Below are 25,349 nucleotides of genomic sequence, written 5' to 3'. Positions count from 1 at the left end.
GTAAGTACTATCCGTTTTTTTTTTTAAACCCCTGGATTGGGTTTGTCTCGCGCCGAACGGGGGGGCTATTGAAAAAAAAAAAACCCGTTTCGGCGCGGGACAACCCCTTTAATGGCTTTTAATGGCAAAAATACATGATGTTATAGCGAGCTTTTCAACCTACTGAGGATACTTTTCTCAGGCTTAGGGCTTATTCAGACGATTGTATATCGGCCGGGTATTCATGCCTGGCCGATATACCGTCTCCCTCTCTGCATCGGGAGGAGGCTGGGAGCAGTGCACTGAGCTCCCACCCCCTCTCCGCCCCTCGGCACTATTTGTAAAGTGAGGGGGTGGGGCTAAGTTTCAGGACTTAGCTCCGCCCCCTCCCATTCACAGCAAGGACACAGGCACAGAGAAGCTTATCAGTGCAGCCGGCTGATAACAGCCTGCTCCGCTGATAACAGCTGATCCTTCAATTCTAGCAAGCTAGAATTCAGCGATCAGCGACTTGTGCACGAAAACTGCACGATGTCCCTGCATTTAAACAGAACAAGAATCGCTCAAAAGATGGCCTTGTGCGATTTTTGAGCGATTCTCATTGTGTCTAAATGGGCCTTAAGACTGAGGAAGGACCCTGAGATTTTTGACAGCTCGCTATAACATCATGAGTTCTTGTTAGCCAAGGATTACTTGGTTTCTCTTACTGAGAACAATCCCATTTTGCTCTACTAGCTAACATGGTCCCAAATCTTTTTCGATTTTCCTGCATGGCACCGCAATGCGATGCAGGAAACAAGTCGCGGCATGTTCTATCTTTCTGCGTGTTCTTGCATTGCAGCACCCATTGTTTTCAATGGGGCGGAGGTAGCATCACACCACGTGCTAGGTGCACGCAATGCGATGCGAGGATGATTCCTACATCCCCAAAGTAATGAAGGCTGTTTTGATATGAAAACGCCTTTCATCTGCAGGGAATTCACATGGTAGGAAGCGCGATATGGGGCCGTGATTCACAGCCCTATATCATGCTCGCCAATGTGAAGTTAACCTCATACAAGTCCATGTAGTCGCACTATGGATCACAAGTGGCTGTTTGTGAAATCCACAACAATTTCTGCAGATAAACTTCAAGCGAAAGTGAACTGAAGAAAACCCTTTGCTGACTTGGAGCAATGATGGCGCAGCCGCTTTGACTGAAGGCCATGCATTTGCATGATGGGCATACCAAATATAAAGTAAGAATTTTACTTTACACTAAATGCCTTTTTATTTTGTTCAAATGTATGTGGATGCTTTTGTAATGATGATCATTTATACTATGGTTGCAGCTTTAATATGAATTTTCTAGTGACAGGTCCCCTTTAACACAACAAAGCTTATTAATTAGCTATTAAAAGGGCAAATAAACTGTGGCACAGAATATGTTCTTAAAGGAGATGTCCCGAGGCAGCAAGTGGGTCTATACACTTCTGTATGGCCATAATAATGCACTTTGTAATGTACATTGTGCATTAATTATGAGCCATACAGAAGTTATAAAAAGTTTTATACTTACCTGCTCCGTTGCTGGCGTCCTCGTCTCCATGGAGCCGACTAATTTTTGGCCTCCGATGGCCAAATTAGCCGCGCTTGCGCAGTCCGGGTCTTCAGCTTTCTTCTATGGAGCCGCTCGTGCCAGAGAGCGGCTCCGTGTAGCTCCGCCCCGTCACGTGCCGATTCCAGCCAATCAGGAGGCTGGAATCGGCAGTGGACCGCACAGAAGAGCTGCGGTCCACGAAGGTAGAAGATCCCGGCGGCCATCTTCAGCGGTAAGTATTGAAGTCACCGGACCGCCGGGATTCAGGTAAGCGCTGTGCGGGTGGTTTTTTTAACCCCTGCATCGGGGTTGTCTCGCGCCGAACGGGGGGGGGGGTTTAAAAAAAAAAAAACCCGTTTCGGCGCGGGACATCTCCTTTAACGCTTTAAGTCAAGTTGAACTTTGCTACATCTGTACTCGAATAGCACAACAGATTATACTTGGCATAATATGAGACATTATTATGCAAGTTCACTTGAGATACATAGACCATTTTTTATCATGCTGGTACAACCTTATTACATATTTATGAAAGCTGCAGTTAAGCTCAACTGATGTCTGTGTTTTCCAACCATACTCTTCAAATTCTGACACTTATCTTTTTCTTTGGGTGTTTTATGCACATGTTGCAATAGTTATGTAATTTGACGGTTTTCACATTTGTTTACATGAATCCATTCTGTGACAGCTGAGCACAATATGACATGCTACAAAGTAGCAGTTATTCACACGGAGCTGGAAATTAAAAATCATATATATTTATACACACGCAGTTGGGTCCAGGAGCGTTTGGACTTGTGGCACAATTTTCATGTTATCCTCTGTGCACAACTACAATGAATTGTACAGCAAGTTATCAAGATGTGTTTGAGGGCAAAAACACACGGCCATATGCACATCTACACTCGCATCTACGTTTTTCTTTTTCTTCCCAAGCTTTTCACCCTCTGCACGAGTTTGAAAAACACAGCGGGAAGATAGGGCCTGCCCTATCTTTTCCACACGTAGTATTAACAGGTGAGAATACCGCTAATGAAAACAAAACCATTGGAATCCCATTATGCGGCATAAAGGGTCAAAATCTCACCCATGTGAAGAAGCCCTGAGTTGTAGACTTTGAGCTTAGTTTAGGGGAGATAACCAAAAAAATACTACATTAACCTTTTGAAAATTACAGCCATTTTTTTTACATAATCCCTCCACTTTCACAGGCTAAAACAGCTTTAGACAACTGATTGATAAAAAGTTTCAGGGCCGGGTCCAGCCTGTTCTCTACTTATTTCATGACAAATTAAATCTACACTAAACATAGAAAATGCACAAAGACTATCCTAGCGCTTCCTCCCCTCATTTCCTTCTTTCTTTTGATCCCATTTTATCTCATATTTCAGCTAAAACTTAAAAATATATAAAGAATTTTTTTTTGGTGTGTCACAGGAGTTCAGTCATGGCCTCTTTCTACTCTTCAATAGCCTGAGATAACTAGCTGCAGCAGAAGCCTCCCCCTCTGTCCTGTCTGCAGTAGGACATAAAGATGGTTAAGCCCCGCCCTCTTAGTCAGAGCCCGGCCAACAATAGAACATATCAACAGCAGATTAAGAGTACTTTTATAGGGGCCAACTGTCGGCTTGAAAAATCACTTAGCGATTCTAAGCGTTAGTTGTCCTGTGTAATGCAGGAACCGAGAGGGTACTGAGCAAGAGATCACTCCTTAGCCACCAGCCGCTTCGTTTCAGCTCATTAAAACAAAATGACTATTGAGTGACTTCTTGGTCGGTGTGAGCAGGTAGTCATCTTTGTTAAACCCTCAGAACAGGGGTGCCAAAGTCATTTTCACGGAGAGCCACGTCAGCATTATGATTGCCTTCAAAGGGCTGTTTATAAAAGGTCTTTCACATGCCCATATTTCATTCTGCATTACGTACATATTTTTACACATGTAATAAGGCCAGCTTAATCCTCATAGATTTACATTGGGGTATTTAGGCTTCCATTTTTAACACATGTATTTTGCACACATTAAATTGCAGCATGCCGTATTTTGGTCCATATAACGGAGTAAAATTGCCAGTTAAATTGAATGGAGTCGTATAAATACGCAGTGAATATGCACGATACTTGTATTCACTGCATATTTCTGCATGAAAGTAGGAGAAATCTATAAGACCTTGTTTTGGTTTTTTTTGCGCACATGAAAAATGCAGTGAATACATACACAAACGTAAGAAGGTCCAAATACGCAGGGAATACACACAGTTTCGTTGTGTGAAAATGCTGAATATTTCAAGGACTGAAACGGCATATGCCTGTTTTAATGGGTCCTAAATGTAACTACTCCTTAACATGACTGTGGAGCTCTACGCACCATGATGGTGTTTATTCCCTACTGCCTCTTTCGTACTGAGCTTCCTACCTTGGAGGGTGCCTGGGTATCTATCTAGTAATCCAAAATGGCACCCTCTGTTTGTATTGTTGCCACCCCCTTCGCTAAGTGCTAACTGCGTCTTCTGTGGAAAGTTGACTGCTGGTCTTTTTGCGTCCAGGCCTCATAATGGGCTACATAAAATGACGTTACAGACCAAATTTGGCCTGTCGGCCTTGGGTTTGGCACATGTGCCTAAGGGTGCATTCACACGAACGTATATCGGCTCGGTTTTCACGCCGAGCCGATATACGTCCTCCTCGTGTGCAGGGGGGGGAGGATGGAAGAGCCCAGGAGCAGGAACTGAGCTCCCGCCCCCTCTCTGCCTCCTCTCTGCCCCTCTGCACTATTTGCAATGAGAGGAGGCGGGACGGGGGCGGGGCTAAGGGCACGAATTAGCCCCGCCCCGTCCCGCCTCTCCCCATTGCAAATAGTGCAGAGGGGCAGAGAGGAGGCAGAGAGGGGGCGGGAGCTCAGTTCCTGCTCCTGGGCTCTTCCATCCTCCCCCCCCCCCCCCTGCACACGAGGAGGACGTATATCGGCTCGGCGTGAAAACCGAGCCGATATACGTTCGTGTGAATGCACCCTTAGACAGATCTTTGTTTAGATTCAAATCCATTGTGCTGCTGTACTGAGGTAATTTAATGACTATTGTGGCACTCTTCAAATCTTGAAACAACTCTATCTATCCATACGTAAAGGGGATGAAAACGTTAACCTGGTGTAGTCAGGTAAATACTGTAATCGTTAGAGTTTATTTAGAGAGGTGACAAACCTGCTAATGTTCATTCGTGTAGTGAATGTTTATAATGGAAATGATGAGCTTTATTAGGAGAATTGCGATAATGACTAATTGTTATTGCACAACTGAAAATGATGGTGTGTAGCCATGCAGTTGGTTATTGTAGCAGCCTCTGTCATGGTCTGTGTGGACAATGGGTAAGTGATCTTGATCTCAAGTATTGTAGTTGTTTAGGAGGTTGTATAATTGGGCACCCTGCTGGGCAGAATATGTGCGTCTAATTAACGAAGTGCAGGGCACATCTTAAGGCCCATTTAGACACAACAATTATCGCTCAAAATTCGCTGAAAGCCATCTTTTGAGCGATAATCAGTGTGTAACTGCAATGTCATTGTGCAGTTTTCGTTAAGCCATCGCTCATCATCGGCTTTCAGCGTGTGGAAAGACAACGATGAGTCTTATCGGGGACTCATAGCGGGATACAGCTGATACTCTGTTTTCAGCTGTATCCTGCTCCCTGATGACAGGCTGGGAATGAAGAACAGAGCGGTCCAGCTCTGTTCTCCATACCCCACACGGAGCGCCCGGCTAGCTAACAGCATGCGCAGAAGCCCTGTGCGGCGCTAGCACGCCGGAGCGGTCCCTTCAGCGCAAGCGCGTCTAATCCAGGGAGAAGGCAGCTTTGGTCGGCGTGGAGACGGGGACGCCAGCACCGGAGAGGGTAAGTGTATAACTTTTGTATGGCCAATATTTAATGCACGATGTATATTACAAAGTGCATTAATATGGCCATACAGAAGTGCTTAACCCCCCTTGCTATCGTGGGACAGCCCCTTTAAGTACCTGGTCTGCTCTTGTTCATCACATAAAATGAACCACATCCAATCAGAATTTTGTGTTTTGCAAGCTTTCAGCACAGATTTTAGGCTCCTAACACTTGTATTTCTTAGGCCTCTTCCACACGGGTTATTTTCTCGTGCGATTTTCTCGCATTGCAAGACTGCAAGAAATCGCATGTTTGTAGAGCCCATGCTTTCCTATGGGTTCTTCCACACATGCAATGTTTTGTAGCGTGCAAGATTACAAAATCACGGCATGCTTTATACTGCTGCGATGTCTGCGATTTTCTAGCATTATATAGCAGGCACTAACGACACGCATTCTCTGCCTGCTATAGAGATCTATGCAAATTCTCCAAGACAGGGGTTTTTTGAGCCTCTTGGAAGGAAGGGGTGATTTCCCAGCGACGTGGGAGAAGGTTCTGAGGAGCAAAGCAAGAACTGGGAGGAGTTACAGCAGCCATCTTGAGAAAATGTCAATGAGCCAATGGGCCAATATTTCCCTGGTTCTGAAAGAAATTTCCCACACAAGTCAATGTGCCGCATGAAAGATTCCACACTGACAATCCATGGCCGGCGGTGGGCGGGGACGCGTATTCACGAGATACTTCCACTGTGCTGACAGCGGAAGTATAGCGTGACGGCCGGCTTCCATTGACTACAATGGAAGCTGGCCGCGTGTATTCTCATAGCAAATAGAGCATGCTGCGGTTTATTTCACGCTGCAAAATTCTGCAGCGTGAACATTGAGCTGTTAGGTTCAATAGAACCTAATAGCTGAGGCGTTACGCATTTCACACGGCAGAAATCCAGCCATGGGCATTAGCCCTAAATAAGAATTGCAAGTGGGCTGAGTCAGAGACCGTTCCCTTCACATCTGCCTGATAATTAAAAGGGTTGTCCCACGCCGAAACGTTTTGGTTTTTTTCAATAGCCCCCCCGTTCGGCGCGAGACAAACCCGATGCATGTGTTGAAAAAAAAAAACGGATAGTACTTACCCGAATCCCCGCGCTCCGGTGACTTCTTACTTACCTTGCGAAGATGGCCGCCGGGATCTTCACCCTCGGTGGACCGCAGGTCTTCTGTGCGGTCCATTGCTGATTCCAGCCTCCTGATTGGCTGGAATCGGCACATGTGACGGGGGGGAGCTACGAGGAGCAGCTCTCCAGCACGAGCAGCCCCATTCAACACGGAGAAGACCGGACTGCGCAAGCGCGTCTCATCGGGCGATTAGATGCTGAAAATTAGACGGCACCATGGAGACGGGGACGCCAACAACGGAACAGGTAAGTGAATAACTTCTGTATGGCTCATAATTAATGCACAATGTACATTACAAAGTGCATTAATATGGCCATACAGAAGTGTATACCCCAACTTTGTTTCGCGGGACAACCCCTTTAATTCTCTCATGCTATAAAATAGCACGAGAAAATCGGGAGCACATGCGATACGATGTTAGAATTTTTGTGAGAAAATTGCATCACTGACACAAGAAAATTGCAAGCGCATAGTAGCTACAGTGATGCGACTTTCTTGAATCCGAATCAAATCGCCTGTGTGGAAGAGGCCTTACTGTCATGGGCAAGGGCATAACTATAGAGGATGCAGGGGATGCAGTTGTACCCGGGCCCAAGAGCTTTAGGGGGCCCATAAGGTCTCTCTTCTCCATAGAGGGAGCCCAGCACTATGAATAAAGCATTATAGTTGGGGGCCCTGTTACAGGTTTTGCATGGGGGCCCAGAAGCTTTAAGTTACGCCTCTGGTCATGGGAACTGATTTTTGTGATGGTAAAAATAGCAAAGTTAAAGTAAACCTATCAGTTTGAACGTGCTGTCCTAACTAAAGGAAGTGTGTTATAGAGCAGACTGATATGTAGTTGTGTGAGAGAAGATTTAGTATAACCTGTATCATTAACATCTATGCTTATTCTGGGCTTTGTATATGACTGTGATTACAGAAATAGCTGTCAATCATTGATAGGACCGCCCACTGGACCTCAAAACTCAGACTACACTGAGATGTAAATGAATAAAGTACATGTTATACTAAATCTTTTCCCACAAAACTATTTCCTAATTTACCGAGCTAGTCCTGCTGCATAACACAATGCCTACAGTTCGGACAACATGTTCCAGCTGACAGGTTTCCTTTAAGACATGGACTGCACACTTCTAACCAGTTACAGATCTTTGTGTAAGTACAGAATGTTAGAAACTATTTTTTTTCTTATTACTGCTTTACTGAATAGTTAGTACAGATATAGCTGGCTGTATTCTGAAAGGAGATATTCGGGAGGTGTGTTGCAGGGAGCTAATAGATAAACAGCAGAGCTGTGCCAAGGCTTATGAACACTGTGGGCGGGTTGTTTTGCCTTTTCCCTTTTCTTACCGTTGATGGATAATCAAGGCGAGGCCTCACATGTCACCCTCCTAAATTGTTCCACAACAAAAACACATGAGTCCGGAATAACATTCTGCCATCCAAACAAGCGTGCATTATAAAGTGGCCAGAAACAGCATTTGTGGGCAACTCAACCATAGAAATGACACTTAGCAAACAAATCTTAATGGAAAAACGTTTCCTCTGTATTTTGCATTAAACAGGCTGCAGCATACTATATCTACCTGAATGTTTTCAATTGTTTCTTGTACACTAACAGACAATTGGTATTAACTGAATATGAGGAATCCAAAGTGTTAAATTCTATTAGCATGAAGAATATAACGAAAAACTTAAAGGGAATCTGTCAGCTCAAACAGAGATGCTGTTTCCTATGGGACCTTAAAAGACATCACATGGTACCCGCATGCCGTGCGAGGCGCATGTGAGTGCGATGTGATGTTTCCCATTAAAATCAATGGAAAAACACTTGCGATCCTCTGACGTGTGTGACACATGTACCTGAGGAGCGCAATTTCACAGAACAATTTGGAATGAAAAACACGTGATAGCAAGTGTGATATTGGGCCGAGTTTCTTGGTGAAATAACACATTCACCCGTGTAAATTCAGCCAAACTTGTGTTTTGTTCATTTATATCTCTTCCCTTTCTGAATTGAATAATCCCTGGAGCATCCTATCAGTGACTGACAGTTACCTCTAAGTACATGTAATGTAGAAGAAAATGTAATAACTAGAGATGAGCGAACGCACTCATCCGAGCTTGATGCTCGCTCGAGTATTATGGTACTCGAGATGCTCGTTACTCGAGACGAGTACCACGCGATACTCGAGTCAATTCCATTTCCTTCCCTGCATGTTTTGCGCCATTTTCTGGCCAATAGACATGCAGGGAAGGCATTACAACTTCCTCCTGTGATATTCCAGCCCTATCCAACCCCCCTGCAGTGAGTGGCTGGTGGGATCAAGTGACCGCCGAGTACTTAAAGCGGTCCCGCCTGCGGCTTGCCTCAGACACACGCTGGCAGAGATTAGGGAGAGTGCTGTTCCTGCTATAGGGAGAATGTTAGGCTACTGTTTGCATCTTCAAGAACCCCAACAGTCCTTCTTAGGGCCACATCTGACCGTGTGCATTACTGTTGTGGCTGCTGGGAGCAGTTTTGCTCATATATTTTTTTTTCATCTTGTGCTGTGCAGACTATTGCGTTTTCAGTCTGCATGGCCAACTACCCACCATCAGGGCAGGAGGCTACACCACTCTATACCTATACCTAACCTAAAGCAGGGAATTGCTCCCTTTCCAGCGCTGATATTTAGATTAAGACAGCTCAGTTATGTGGTCACTTGTCTGACCTAGGCTCTAGTCAGTTGGATTAGTAAACCATTTAACTTTTTGTATCTGCAGAGCTAATCCAAGGGGTATTGTCACTGTTATTAGCACCGAAATTTTGGCTCTGAGCTAATCTAAGCGGTATTATCCCCGTTAATAGCGCTGAAAAATCTTGGCTTGGAAAGCTTGATTATGAGGCTATGGTAAATGTTCCAAGATTGTGTCAGCGACATTATTAGGTCGCCTAGACCAGTTGCAACATATTTATAGGCGGGTTATATAACCCCATTGTGGGATAATTTAACTCCCCACCATATTGGAAATATTGTTCCTTGCGGTATAGGGAGCCTCCTTTTGACTTACTGAGCAAATACATGGGAGATAACTACACCCTGGATGCTCAACTCTAACGTCTGTCAATATCAAGACACGTTAGACACCACCCTTTATTGGGATGTACTAACAGTGAACCATCAATAAGTTTTGGATTAACTATAAAATATCCCAACTTGGTGAATTCTCATAAATTGAGACTTTCTCTGTCAACTCACATCGACCCTATTAGGGCTTAATTTGTCTGTCCATCTGACTTAGGCTAATTGTATCAAGGTAGAAATTGCCTCTGTCAGTGCACTAACTGGATACGAAGAAAACTGGGGTAGCGTGGTGAATATATCACACCAAATGATAAAGTATCAAACATCCTAGACTTACGTCAAACCAGCTTTTTGGGGCACTGGCAGTTCTCTGTTCTTTACTCTTCTACCCATACATCCCTTCAAACGGGATGTTCATATGGCATGACAATTATACCAGAGACTAAAGAAGTAAAAGTCTCCCTCTGAACTCCCCTCTTTTATCACACTTCTGTTGCGTTATCACGGCTTAGTGATTGTTTCTGGCCCAACGTTTTTTAACGGAATTTAAATAAAGCATTATTATTTTAGGGATCTTCTGTGAATTTTGCTCAGTCTGCAGTCAATTATACAGAGTATAGGGGCAGTACTGATGAGGCAGGGACAGTGGTAGTGTAGAATCCTGACAACAAGCACCCCAAAAAAAGCTCCTCCTTAGAGCTACCTGTGACCGTGTGCATTATACTGCGTCGCTGCTGGGAGTTGCCTCACTATTATCCAGCTAGGCCTTTTTGCAGCCTTGCGTATTATTTTTTTGGGACTGCAGTGTGCGTTACATAACTGCTGTGAGCCTCCAACTGCACGCCAATAATTGCATAATTATTCAGACCGCTCTGTGTCTGCTCTATTCGTAATCCACCATGCTGAGGGGTAGGGGTAGGCCTAGAGGACGTGGACGTGGACGCAGGCGAGGACGCGGAGGTCCAAGTGAGGGTGTGGGCACAGGCCAAGTTTCTGGTCCACGAGAATCACAGCCGGCTGCTGCAGGATTAGGAGAGAGGCAAGTTTCTGGGGTCCCCAGCTTCATATCACAATTTTTGGGTCCACGTGGTAGACCTTTATTACAAACTGAGCAGTGGGAGCCGGTCCTGTCGTGGATGGCCGAAAATGCATCCAGCAATGTATCGACCACCCAGTCTTCTACGCCGTCCACTGCTCCAACTCTGAATCCTCTCGCTGCTGCTCCTCCTTCCTCCCAGCCTCCTCACTCCATGAAAATGACACATTCTGATGAGCAGACAGACTCCCAGGAACTGTTCTCGGGCCCCTGCCTTGATTGGGAAAAAATGGTTCCTCTCTCAGCTGAGGAGTTTGTCATGACCGATGCCCAACCTTTGGAAAGTTCCCGGTGTCCGGGTGATGATGCTGGAGACTTCTGGCAACTGTCTCAAGAGCTTTCAGTGGGTGAGGAGGTCAATGATGATGAGACACAGTTATCTATCTTTGAGGTAGTAGTAAGGGTAGTAAGTCCGAGGGAGGAGCGCACAGAGGATTCAGAGAAAGAGCCGCTGGACGATGAGGTGACTGACTCCACCTGGTTTGCTAAGCCAACAGGGGTCTGCCTATGCTTCTGCTACATTAATGTTTCAGGGGTCTGCCTATACTGCTGCTACAGAAATGTTACAGGGGTGTGCCTATACTGCTGCTACAGAAACGTTACTGGGGTTTGCCTATACTGTTACTACAGAAATGTTACTCGGCTCTGTCTATACTGTTACAACAGAAATGTTACTGAGGTCTGTCTATACTGTTACTACTGAAATGTTACAAATACCGGGCTCTGCCTGTACTGCTGCTACTGAAATGTTACAGGGGTCTGCCAATACTGCTGCTACTGAAATGTTACAGGGGTCTGCAAAACTGCTGCTACATAAATGTTACAGGGGTCTGCCTATACTGCTGCTACTAAAATGTTACTGTGGTTCTGCCTATACTTCTGGCACGTAAATGTTACAGGGGTCTGCCTATACTTCTGCTGCAGAAATGTTACAGGGGTCTGCCTATACTTCTGCTAATGAAATGTTACAGGGGTGTGCCTATACTGCTGCTACAGAAACGTTACTGGGGTTTGCCTATACTGTTACTACAGAAATGTTACTCGGCTCTGTCTATACTGTTACTACAGAAATGTTACTGGGCTCTCCCTAGACATCTGCAACATAACTGTTACTGGAGTCAGCTTATACCTTTGCTACTGGAATATTACAGGGGTCTGTGTATACTATGGGTGCACTAAGTCTTCCCAACACAGTATTCTACCTATGTGGCCCAAAAAAACCCCAGAATGTCTAGGGCATGGCATGTGGGCCGCAGCCAACATTTATTTCCTCTCACGTAACCTCAGCTATCCGGGGCACTGCAGCGGGATTTCTTTCTGCACCATCTGTGTGTTCCTGCTAGCCACCCATGCTGCGGGTGCACACAGACTTGCCATAGCGGAGTTGTACCTGCCTGGCACTTTAAAAAAAAACCTAGAATGTCTAGGGCATGGCGTGTGGGCCGCAGCCAACCTGTATTTCCTCTCACGTAACCTCAGCTATCCGGGGCACTACAATGGGATTTCTTTCTGTACCGTCTGTGTGCTCCTGCTAGCCACCCATGCTGCGGGTGCACACAGACTTGCAATAGCGGAGTTGTACCTGTCTGTCCCCAAAACACTGACAGACTTGGGTAGGGTGCAGAGTGCAGATGGTTTACCCCTTGAGGTATCCGACACCCAAACAGAATGAGTAGTGTGTGGACACATGGAGTCCCCATTGCTATGTCACTCGCAGCACCTTGGGCCAAACAAGGTGTTTGCTGGGACAGAGGCTGACCCAGGGTCCGCTCACATACTTCCCACACCGAGTATTGCTGCATTGTGGAGATGTGTAGAAGTGCTGGGCTGGCAGCGGACTCCCCTGTATGCCCACGTTTGCAGCTCCTGACGGAGGTGGCACAGGATTGGAATGAAGATCGAACGTCAATCTATTATCAATTCTCAACAGCATTGTGGGCTATCACCCACACTTTCAAAGAGGGTCGCTGCCTGGCACTGCCAACCTTCTGTAGTGTATGCCTCCGGTTCTTCCTCATGGCAAACGCACTTATAAATAGACATGAGGGTGGTGTGGCTATGAAGCTGGCGTGTGGCATGAGGGCAGCTGAAGGCTGTGCAGGGGCACTTTTGTGTGCGCTGCGGACGCAGGGTCGTGCGGGGGGGGGGGGGGGTTGGGCAGCATGTAACCCAGGAGAAGAGGCAGCAGAGTGTCCCGCAGGCAGTGATTGTGCTTGGTTGGAGGTAGTGTAGTGCTTAGCTAAGGTATGCCTTGCTAATGAGGGTTTGTCCGAAGTAAAAATTGTTGGGGGGGGGGGCCCACTCGCCGCTATTTTGGCTTAATAGTGAGACTTGGGAACCTGAGATGCAGCCCTGCATGTTGCCCCTCGCCTGCCCTATCTGTTTCGGTGTCGTTTCCATCACTTTCTTAGGTTTTGCAGATTTTCACAAATGAAAACCTTAGCGAGCATCCGCGATATACAAAAATGCTCAAGTCGCCCATTACCTTCAACGAGGTTCGTTACTCGAAACAAACTCACGAGCATCGCGAAAAGTTCGACTCGAGTAACGAGCACCCGAGCATTTTGGTGCTCGCTCATCTCTACTAATAACCTCATTATACCTGTGGGAAGGTGAATGTGTCACAAGTAAAAAAAGGTGTTAATTCTCGACCTTACTCACTTTAGTTTGAATTGTCATGTACCAACAGCGCACTGCATTACACAAAACCGAATGCATTTTAAGGCAGATCACTGTGGTTTTTACAGGAAAACTATGTTAAAAAAAACACATGTTTTTACATTTAAAGAAAATGCTTGTCTAAAAACCACATTGGACAAAAATGTGGTTTTACCATGTGGTTTTTGACCACAAGGCACACTACTGATATTTTTGAATACATCCTAACTGGTAAGTCATGAGATCCAACACGTAGGATAACTTAAAAGGAAGCATGACTATGATCCTTTGGATATCCTCCAGGTTCTATATGAATCTGAGAGAATAAAAGTGTTAGGCTCCATTGGATACTGTATTGATAGATGACTTTGCCCTACATTGCTAACAATTGTTATGGTGACATAAAACTCTTTAAAGGGGCTGTCCAGTTACTGGACAGCATACCTCTAATAGTCAGCAAGTAGTACTAACCAGTAAACATTGAATGGTGTGATGGGTAGAGGCATCAGCACCCAACAAGGATAGAGTGCCCACTGCTGCTTTTGTATTGTTTTTAGATGAGTCAATGAAGACTTGGTTTTATGAAGACACAGGATGTAGTCATTTTTGATGGTATACATTATTTTCACTTGCACAAGCAGCAAAGTGGATGAGATTTGAGGGGCTGACTGTGGTAAAATAAGAAACTGAGCTGTAAATACTTACCCTTCCGTTGCCGCGATCCAGCACAGTGACCATCATGTTTTTTGTGATTAATGATCACCCGAAGTCAGGTGACCAGTGCAGCCTATCAGAGGCTACCATGTCATCGCTCACATCTTGAGTGCCATGATGCCAGGAGTTTGGGAACATGACAATCAGGGCTGTAGCAGTTCATCTGACTTCGGCAGAGGGTAAGAACAGCTCTCTTTGTTATTAAATTCAATGGCAATTATTTTTTTTCTCCAAAATTGCACAACAAGCCTCACATCCCTTTATGTTCAATATTATTTGGTTATTCCCATCCTATGCAGTGGTGACTAGGATATGGCATCGCTATATAATCAGTGGGGGGAGGTCTGACCTCTTGAAATCCTACCAAACCTGAATTAGCACTATATCCCCTCCTAAGCCAGCTACTCACCATCTAGGGGATTGCGTCATGCCTCCATTCAGAATTGTGCTGCAGTTACCTACAAAAGACGGTGGGCTGGGAAATGCAACCCTATTGTTCTCAAGATCAGTTGGTGTCCAACTTCTAGAACCTCCCAGCAATATGCCATCCTTTTTTAAGATGATGACCCTTTAAGGGTACAGCCACAAAGGGTGGTTTGTCTGCATTAAATCTTGTTGCAAATTCCATGACGAATCCAATGCAGAATCAGCATGTACATATTACATGTGGAGTTCATCCCATGCATTGCAAAGGATGAAGTCCACAGTGAAAGTCTGCCATATAAATTGACGGGCTGCAGATTCAAAATCTGCACCTCAGATCAGTTCTGCTGCGGATTCCACACAGATCTTTTACAAAATGCGCGGATGAGATTTGTTGAAATCTCATCCACTTTGCTGCTTGTGCAAGTGAAAATAATGTATACCATCAAAAATGACTACATCCTGCGTCTTCATAAAACCAAGTCTTCATTGACTCATCTAAAAACAATACAAAGGCAGCAGTGGGCACTCTATCCTTGTTGGGTGCTGATGCCTCTACCCATCACACCATTCAATGTTTACTGGTTAGTACTGCTTGCTGACTATACAGGACTCTGCAAACGTTTTACGCTGGTGTGGGAAGCTGCTGGAAAGTAAGAATGCTTTCAAAATTGGAAATATAAATAGTTTATTTTTGTTAATTAACAAAATACAAAGTGAATGAACAAAAAATCTAAATCAGATCAATATTTAGATTGACCATCCTTTGTCGTTCTTTTTTGTCATTTCTTCTAAGTACACTTACATAAAGTCAGGGATTTTGTAGGATTATAGTCGAGTCTATGATTAATCATTTATACCAGACAGGTGATGATTATCATTTTCATATGTAGTTTAACCCTTTGAAACCCGATTTAGGATTCAGGGTTTCCTAGGGGGCTTTCTCTTTCTGGTATTTTACAATGGCTCCATCTGCTGGCTAGAGCCATTACTGCGGTATGGGAGATGCTGGAGAGGCCCCCTGACAACAGAGCGGCCAGTAATATACAGTAAGAATACCCTGCCAGACATCTTCCGACATCGGAGCTGTACAGACTTCAATCAGAATGTCTTTAGACGTCAGACAGTGGATTGGAAAGGGTTAAAACACAGTCATTAAAGGTATATTCCAGAGATTTGGGCAGAATTTTAAAAATTTCCCAAATGCTTCCACTTATTGCCATTATTCCAAACATCCATCTAAATCATCAAACTGAACTTTTTAAAAAATAAACATTACATTTTTATTGATAACCTTTTTTAATCAACTTTTTTTGATGACCTGAAACCCCGCTGTCTTCCAGGCAGCTTCAGATTTCCATGTTGTCATTTAAAATGGAAATCAAATGGAAAGGAATTTAATGGAAATATTTCCATTTTTAATGAAAACCCATTGAAATCTATGAGGAACAAAACCAAACCATTTTATTCCATTTCTGTTTCTCTGCTTTTAGACAAAACAGAGAATCGAAAATGCAAAACTGAGGGTAATGCCAGTGTGATTGGGCCCTGATCCTACATTGTTCTGTGCACTGATAGGGCTTTTACCCACTAGTGGTTTTTTAACGCTGCGATATCGCTGCATTTTTTTCAATGGGACTTTCTAATGTTAAAATTTCATCGCACAAAAATCGCAAATTTGTGCTGCTGCGATTTTTGTGCGATGCGATTTTAACATGAAAAAGTCCCATTAAAAAAAAAAACGCAGCGATATCGCAGCGTTAAAAAAAACACTAGTGGGTAAAAGCCCTTATGGATAAAGTAACAATATGCCAACTATGGTTACTGTCTATTTTGCAAGATCTGATTCATTGAATGAAAGCATTGCAACAGATTTTCCTAAATGTCTTTCAGTTGCATACTCTGTTCCTAGTAAACTGTGTGTTTTATGCATGAAAAACACATCTTGGAATTCAAGGTTTAGATTGTTGTTTGTTATGTGGAACACAAATTGTAATGTAGCACTGAATATTGTGACAAATTATAAGGAAATATATTAACATCTTGATATTGACTGTGACAGCCTAACATTTGGCACCCTTGTCCATTAAATGAAGAGAATAAGATCCCTTTGGCTTCTCACCTACATATTCACAGGTTGTCCTGCTGGGATCTGTTGTTCCACGGGTTTCCAGGAGTGCACCTTCACAGGTGTGGGATAATTGAGCTGACTGGGTGTGGATTTTCTCCATCCAGCCAATTCCCCTAATCTGCTGCTCATATATACCAGCCCCTGCTGGTTTCCCAACACCCTGGTGTTTGCTCCATGCATGGAGTTTGTGTGTATTAGAGTAAACTATGTTGTATTCTGTATGTCTATGCAGGTGGCCAGACATGAGGTGTGAACAGTCCTGTTCTGTTTTTTTGTGTGAACAGTGATATGTTTGTTGGGTCTGTGCAGGTGGCCAGACAAGGTGTATGAACAGTCCTGTTCTGTCTTGCTTGCAAATTCCTGGCATGTTGGTGTGAGCTACATCCTGTCCTTCTATAGATCATTTGCCATCAAGGGCGAGGTAGGTCTCTAGATTACAGCATGGTGCCATCCCTGTCAGGATGATTGCCTCGTATGCAGGCAGGTTTCACGTGGCATGCAGGCAGGTTTCACATGGTAGTTATCTTGTGAGAGTAGGGACCCATGAGACAACGAGGACCCTTGAAGCAGGCTTGTGTGTTTAAGTGACTTGGCCAATTCACAAACTAACACCTCATACTTTTATAGCTATTCCATCTGATTATGTGTGCAGGTATGCTTAGTGCGCGTTTTGATCGTCTGTTCAGCCCTTATGTCATGTCTGCCCATGAGTCCAGCTCGCAGCCCTTCCCTTTGGTGTTTGTTGGTGTAGTATCTTAAGTCTCCAACCTGCTCCAGTGTGTCCTTTTTGGATGCAATACCATCCTTGTGTCTGTGCTGAGTCATGTTGCGCTCGGCAGACATGACACATATCACACTCACTATCCACCACTGTGCAGAGAATGAGGCAGCGTTCCCACTCCCTACACAGCAGTTGACTGTACATGAAAACACTACAAAAAGCACCTTCCATCTAACGATCGGTACAAATTCAGGTAGGTGGTGATAGCAATCAGGGGTGCCAACCTGAATTTTTCATTTTCATGGACAACTAGTGCAAAAATCACGGACAGTCAACATTTTTTACGGACACATTAGAAAACAGTACTGAGTGATATAGATTATAGGTGATACATGTTTATAGGTCAGATAATGTTATGTACTCATTACCAGCATTTATTGTGTAAAATGATAATAATTACAGTCATGATATCCTGCTCAAGTATGACAAGCCTAAAAAAAATTCACGGACCAGATGCATCAACTATTTTTCATGGACAATGGAAAAAATTCCCCTATTTTAAAGGACTGTCCCGGAATTTCTGGACGGTTGTCAACCCTGGGCATAAGCTAGTGATATGTAAACACTTACTATGGTGTTTGCTTTTATTTGTTTAAACATTTCACTTGACCATAGGCCACTTTTTAGTGAGAGAAGAGGGAGTCGCTGACCGGGATGTAGGCCAGAGTGACTCGCTATGCACCAGGGGGCCTCTGCAACTGCCGGACAATTGGGTGTTGGTATGTTGGGGTTAGTGTCTCTAAACTGAGCCCAGGAGGCCGAGGGCTGCAGGAATGTTGTCTATGCTAGGATAGTTGTCAGACATCCCTGCTGTACAAACCTAAATGGCTTATTAACAACATTAACTTTCTGGCTGGTCTGGCCAAACAGCAGTTTCTATCCTTAGTCTGTGCAATGATATATGTCAGCAGCAGTAACAACAAGGACGTTTCCGACTGGAGTCTTTTGAACCAAGACAAAAACAAAAACCAGTCTCTTCGCTGAGCAAGTGTAAGCAAAGTCTGAAGTCTTGTAGCGCAGCTGCACTAGTTACCGTATATTGCAATCTAGATACTCACAATTCACTAGTGCTGTTTAGTAATTGACAGAATCAAGCCGAGTACCGGCCTCTACAAGTTGATATCCAAAGGACAAAGAAAAAAGTGGAGGATAGCTGCAACCATAAAACTTCTCCTTTATTAGTAAAAGAGCATAGCACACAGGGATGTGAAATGGGAGGACGCTAAACGTGTATCGACCGTCAGGTCTTTCTCACCAGTTGAGAAAGACCTGACGGTCGATACGCGTTCAGCATTCTCACATTTCACATCTGTGTGTGCTATGCTATTTTACTAATAAAGGAGAAGTTTTATGGTTGCAGCTATCCTCCACTTTTTTATTTGCTCTTTATTGGACTTCAGCTGCTTGCCGACAGCTCTGTGAGGATTTGGCTCCCATTTCATCTTCAGCCAGACCATTTAAGCACTACAGGAGAGGTGAGCCCTGTTTTTTGCAAATATTTTGCACTCCTCTGCCTTGATATCCAAAGTACCCCTGGGTGTGCCTGTTCCAAGAGAAAATGCAGTTGAGGTGTTGCCTTTTCTTCTATGTCCATAGGGCGCTTTGGTGTTAGTCACTCGTTGGGTCCAGACTGCATTCTGCAGCGGAGCGGCTGAACTTGCTTCCTTCTCTCACTGAAGCCCACTCAATCTGCTCTCAGGCCAGAAACCAACCAGAATTACAGAAGATCAGGGAAAGAGCGGACACACCAAGAGATTCCCTGCTATATGCTTTAGTCCTCCAAGCTCCATGATCTATACTAACCTCTTAACGCCAAAGGACGATAGTTTATGTCCTGCATGCCTTGTACTTAGCGTAACAGGACATAAACTTACATCCTCTGTTTAAAGTGTTGCTGCAGTGACAATCACAATGACACTGTAGTTATGGATGCTAACATAGTTAACAGCCAATCACTAATTGCCCCCTGTCTCAGTGATCGCTGTGATTGGTCAGTCAGTGCTGACTGACCAATCGCAGCTCAGTAGTCAGATTTTATGCTGTTTACATTGCAATCTCTCCTCCAACCATCGCAGTGTGTTATCAGCGGTTGGAAAGAGAGGGCTGAGGAGAGAGTTCTGTGCAAGATAACTACAGCGATCGTTGTTAGTAAAATGTGATCGGTGTGTCAGTCAGTGTAGTGTTAGCTTAGTCAGCATATCCGTGCAAAAGAAAACACAAAAAAGGCTCTTGTTCCATTCCTGTCCTTACCTCTCCATCCTGTATTCACCTATCCCATGGTCAGTCAGTGTAGTGTCAGCTTATCAGTGAGTGTAAAAAACAAAGAACCTAAAAAACTTCCTGCTGTGTCCCTGTCCCATGGTCACCCCATCCCAGTGATCCCCCAGTATCACATTTATATGCCCCAAATTTTTATCCGTAAGATTTTCCCGGTGCCAGTTTTGTAAAACCCAACAAGTGGACCTCCATTGATGCATCATAAATCAAAAAGTTTGGGGCATTGTCTTATGTATGGGGTTAGTAAATAAACCGAGCATTAGCGCCTAATGGAGTATAGATATTTTATACCAAACCCCAATGATCTGCATGGCTATGTCATGGGCACATTTTTAAGCAATCATAAAATTCTACATTATAATGACAATACGCAAGATAATTACAGTGATAATCTCAATTATGATCGTTATATAAAATCAGAATGGTAATAGAACATTGTAATGCTACGTTTGCCCAGGCGAACACTCCTGAGAAAAACAATTCTGTAGATGAGTCCCTCGTAAATCTCAAAAGAAAGGCTTTGATTCCACCATTACCTACCCAGTAAGAGGGTATGGCATGATAATGTATAAACTGTGCATCAGGGTACATCAGGGTACACCCATAATTTCAGGATGTATGAAGGGAAGGACACCAAAACTGATCCCCTAGAATCCCACCACTTACTGGGAATCACAGGAAAAATTGTATGGCAATTGGTGCCCCCACTACTGGATTGGGGTTACCACCTCTACCTGGATAATTGTTACACCAGTGTTCCCCTATTCCAGAGCCTCGCTTCCAGAAAAACTGCGATATGTGGCAGAAACAGTAAAGTCGCTGCTTCAAATTCTCAGAAGGGGTGAGAGCCAGGCACTATGCAGCGACAATGTATTGTCTGTCAAGTATAAGGACAAGAGGGATGTTCTTATATTAAGCACAATACACTGCCACAGCAGTACCCCCTGCCCAGTATGAGGCACCAGTACAAAGACCCCCAATCTAGACTGTCTCCTTCACTCCAATAGATACATGGGAGGGGTCCAATCAAGTACTCAGGCCATATGATGCTATGTGGAAATCAAGGGTGTGGTGTAAATAACTGATCATGCACATGATATAGGTGGCTCTGTATAATGCCTACACGCTATATGAATGTGCAAGCCAGAAGAGCACCTTTCTTGATTTCCAAGAGAAGGTCATCAATGCCCTAATATTTGGGGACCAGGAAGAGGAGGAATGGGTGCCGTAAAGGCATTTGCAGAGGATGTTGCGCAGGCAAAAGATAGAAGTGAAGGGGTTCTTGGGCCAATGCTGCAAACAAAAGCAGACTGCCAAGAGTCTTTCTGAGGAATCATGAGTGCACTCTGTTCCGTGGCTTTTGTAATGTGCAATTCCTGGCCAGGAACTTGTGGGAACTACTCGAAAGGGTTTATGTGACCGTTCAGTGTTAGTTATGGTGCCATAGTTACAGCAAGTCTTTGCATAGGTATTTAATCCGTTTAGGACCCGGCACAGTAAATATACGGCGCCTGGTCCTGGGCATAAAGCCTCGCTGTATGTAAAATTACGGCGCGGCTTTAAGCCTCCTGGCTCTGTAATCAATCAGAAGCAGGGTGGATTGTCAGCTGTTAGTAACAGCTGATAACCCAGAGGAGAAGGCAGGAGGGGTTTTAACCCATTCTGCCTTTTCCTTTTCCAAGTACACAGCACTCAAAGAGCACTGTGTACTCCAAAGGTGAAAGTTGAAGTATAACTTCCACTCCGGGAGTTGAGAGGTCATGTGACCACCGGGATTCCCTGCTATAGCAGAGCTGCAGGGTCGTACTAGACCCTGTCCAGCTGTGCCAGTGACTAATATCACCACAGGGGATGTTTTTCCCTGTTAATGGGGCTCCTATGGATGTCCCAGTTACAGTGGAGAAGTGTCAAATTAAAAAAAACAAAAAACATTTGAATGTCCCCCAGAGGTCTTATATGACATCATGGGGGACATAGATAGTAAAAAACATAATTACATGCATAAGTAAATAAAAATTACAGAATAAAACAACAATATATACAAAAGAAAGAAAATAACCCAAAACTGACGCCAACCAAAACTGTCGTTATAATCCAAAATCATACATATTATATATCAGAACGTCTAAAACAAAATGAGGAACCCGTTCCCATACTTTATGTTAGCGTAAATATACTAATTAAAAAAATAACTTGAAATGTTAAAAAAATTATTTTTTTTAGCTTTTTTTCCCCCAATAAAACAGGAAAACAGAAAAAGGTCAGTGAAAAGGACCTTTAAAAAATAGCCCTATATGTCTCGGGGAAAAAACGCAGCAAAAATAATTTTGATAGCTAAAGGAAAAAAAATAGGGCAGTAAAACCGCCACATGGGTAAAATCCCTAAAAAGTGTCTGGTCCTTAAGGTACAAAACAGTCTGGTTCTTAAGGAGTTAAAAAAAATGATGTAATGTTACATGTTTATTGCGTTTGTCATGGCACAGTAAGACACCTGATAGGACATTGACCCTCAGGCATAGGTATGGGGCGAGGGGGGAAAAGGGCCCGGGGGGGGGGGGGGGCGAACTTTTGCACCCAGGCCCCTAAGCATTTCGGTACACCCTTGTTCTAGGTGACTCAGTTCTTCCAGGTTTGCTAGGCAGGTGTTGGTATTTTTAATTCCTAAGCCTCTTAGTATTTTAATTTAGTTCAATAAAAGTTAGATTTCACTGACAATATTCAACAAAGGGTTTCTTGCCCTTTGGATAATTTTGGCGTTAATTATTGTTAATTGTCCCGGTGTACACCCTAAGGCACTTTTTGTATACTTTACGGAAAAGCCCTTTATGCTCTGATGTACCACCGATTATTTTCATTTTTAACACCCCACCTTCAAAAAATCATAACCCTTTTATTTACTCTGTAGCTGTCTAAGGGCTTATTTTTTGCAGGATAAGTTGTATTTTTCAATGGCGCTATTTAATGTACCATGTACTGTACTGCAAAACTTTAAAAATTTCTAAGTGTAGTCAAATAAAAAAAAAGCAATTCTGCCATCTTTCGGTGGGTTTTGTTTTTAAGCGATCTGACAGGCATTCTACCAACCCATGCCACAGGCCTTCAGAAGGCCACAGACTGCTATGGCAACCGAACAGCACCTCGTGATCCCATTACAGTGAGGTCATTTGGGACCCCTGGAATTTGATTGGGGGATTTGAAAGCCACTGTTAGAACTGACCCATTGACGCTCATCGCAGCAGTTGCCGGTGGGTGTCAGCTGTAAGAAGCAGCCAGCACCTACATCGGCTCCCGATCCCCCTCTGTACAAGCCCCAAACGCACAGGATGTTACTGTACGTATTGTGTCGGTAAGGGGTTAGTGATAGAGTCACCTATGTAGCGGTCAGAAGTCAGACCTTTGGAAAGGGAGAGAGTGGAGAACAAAAATGGTGGGTCACGATGGCTCTATCATCTCCTCTCGTCACATCCCAAAATACGGTCTGGTTAGTTAGTAGCGGTGCTAGTAGAGAAATTATAATTTAACTGTTCATGTGATGCCAGTGCTCCTTTCCAGTAATGAACCATCAAAAACCAAATAAAGAGTCCACAGTCAAAGGGTAGTTTTAAAATCAGAGGCACATGGTTTTTACTGGATGTTTTCAACTTTGGTCTTCCAAGTACAATATAGCAACTGTCCTTGGTACAATATTACTGGCACCTTTTCCTTTCACTACCATCGGACACACTTGCATTAGACAAGCACTCTTCTCCAGAGATACAGTAATCATTAGTCTCAGTTATTTTAATGGAAGGTTCTTGAGAGAGCGCTCCTGACATGGAGAAACAAACACAAGCAGTCTTTTCTTCAACACTTCCGTGTTACAGGGGTGTTGTGACAGAGAGGTTAGTCTGCCAGTGTTGGGTCTCATATAAAGAGGTTGTCATTCGCAGTTTGACTAAAATATACACTAGGAACTTCCAATTTATATGCATATTACATATAGCAGTACTGTGGTTCAAAGTTGAGACATTACATATTGGTATAATTCTTGGAGCCTGTAGCATGCTGTTACACCCAGTTTATATGTCTGCATTTGGTGGCATTTTTCCTTCAGTCAGATCATTGTCAGTTCTACTAGTATCAGTATTATCACCTTTTATAATATTAGCCACCTCGTTGATATGACAAACGCAGCGTACTCCGACTAATGTGTTCTTATTCCAAATGTTACTCCCCACCAACCATGGCATCTGAGGCAGTATCTCTTCAGTGCCATAATAGAAAGGGCACCGTTGTGCACTTTGCACTGGAAAACCATCAGAACCGCACAAGGTGTCAATATAAACACATCTGAAAACAGCAATACATAATTTGCTGAAAAACAGCACAACTGCATAATGTTCTCTGTCAATGGAACAGCACTTATAAACATTTAGAGACGTTATCTAATCTCAGTAAATTATCTCCTACTGACAGCACTTGAATTTAAGTCCCCCCTTCCCTCCCACTCACCGTCTCTCTGCATCTCTCCTCCACTCCTGTGTTTGCAATGGAAGGGGGTGGGGGGGAGCTAAGCTCCGCTCTGTCACGCTCACTCCCATTGCTGGCTATGGACAAGGGGGTGGGGAAGGGGCGGGAGCTTAACTCTGCCCCCAGCCCGCCCACCTCCATTGTAAACCACTCAGAGGGGAGGAGAGAAGCAGAGAGCCGATGAGTGGGAGGGACAGCGTATATCGTCCGGGCCTGAAAACTCTGTCGATATACGCACGTCTGAATAAGCCCTAAGACGGAAAGTTAGAGGAATAAGAGATAAATAAAAGGGTAAAGGCCCATTTACATGGAGCAATGATCGTTCAAAAATCGCCAAAAAGCGATCTTTGAGCGATAATCGTTGCGTATAAACGCACGGCCATCATGCACTTTTCGTGCACTGCTGGCTGATCGTTAAATTCAGGTCAACATAAAAATTGTTGTGTGGTCTTATCAGGACCGCACGCTGAGTTCTCCGCAGGTAGTGCTGATAGCATTGTTTCCAGTCAGAGAACAAAGGAGCTGAGTGCAGATAAGAGCCCTCCAGCTATTAACTGCATTCAGCTAAAGGCTTCATTTGCACGCTAATAAGCTATTAAGTAGCTGAGTAGCTACTTAATAGTTTATGCAAAATGATCGCTCAAAGCTGTCACTCAAACTGTCGTTTGGTCAATCTTTGAGCGATCATCTCTCTGTGTAAATGAGCCTTTAGTCAGCATGCTTCACCGGGAGCATATAAATAAAACACCTTCTGGTAGAAAATATTGCTTTGAACTTTTGCTTGAAATAGTGCTCTAAGTTTAGATAATATGCTCACCTTTGAATATTATTTTACTATTTACATATTGATAATATCTATATATAATATGACTTTGTAAATTGATCATATATCAGGGTGTGTATTATAAAATAAAAGCTGTATGTACTGCCTGACTTGATTTGCATGAGACTCAAACTTGTCAGAAACTGTATTTTTGCAGGTTTCAAATGTTTTTAGCCAGTGCATATTTTTATTTTATATGGGCTGATATGGATTTGAGGAACTCATAGCTTAATTTTACAGCTTGTGGCTTGAACTCGCACGCTCTC

The sequence above is a fragment of the Eleutherodactylus coqui genome, chromosome 1, assembly GCF_035609145.1.
Source record: "Eleutherodactylus coqui strain aEleCoq1 chromosome 1, aEleCoq1.hap1, whole genome shotgun sequence".
Classification (NCBI taxonomy): Eukaryota; Metazoa; Chordata; class Amphibia; order Anura; family Eleutherodactylidae; genus Eleutherodactylus; species Eleutherodactylus coqui.
Note: the sequence above shows the minus strand (reverse complement) of the source record.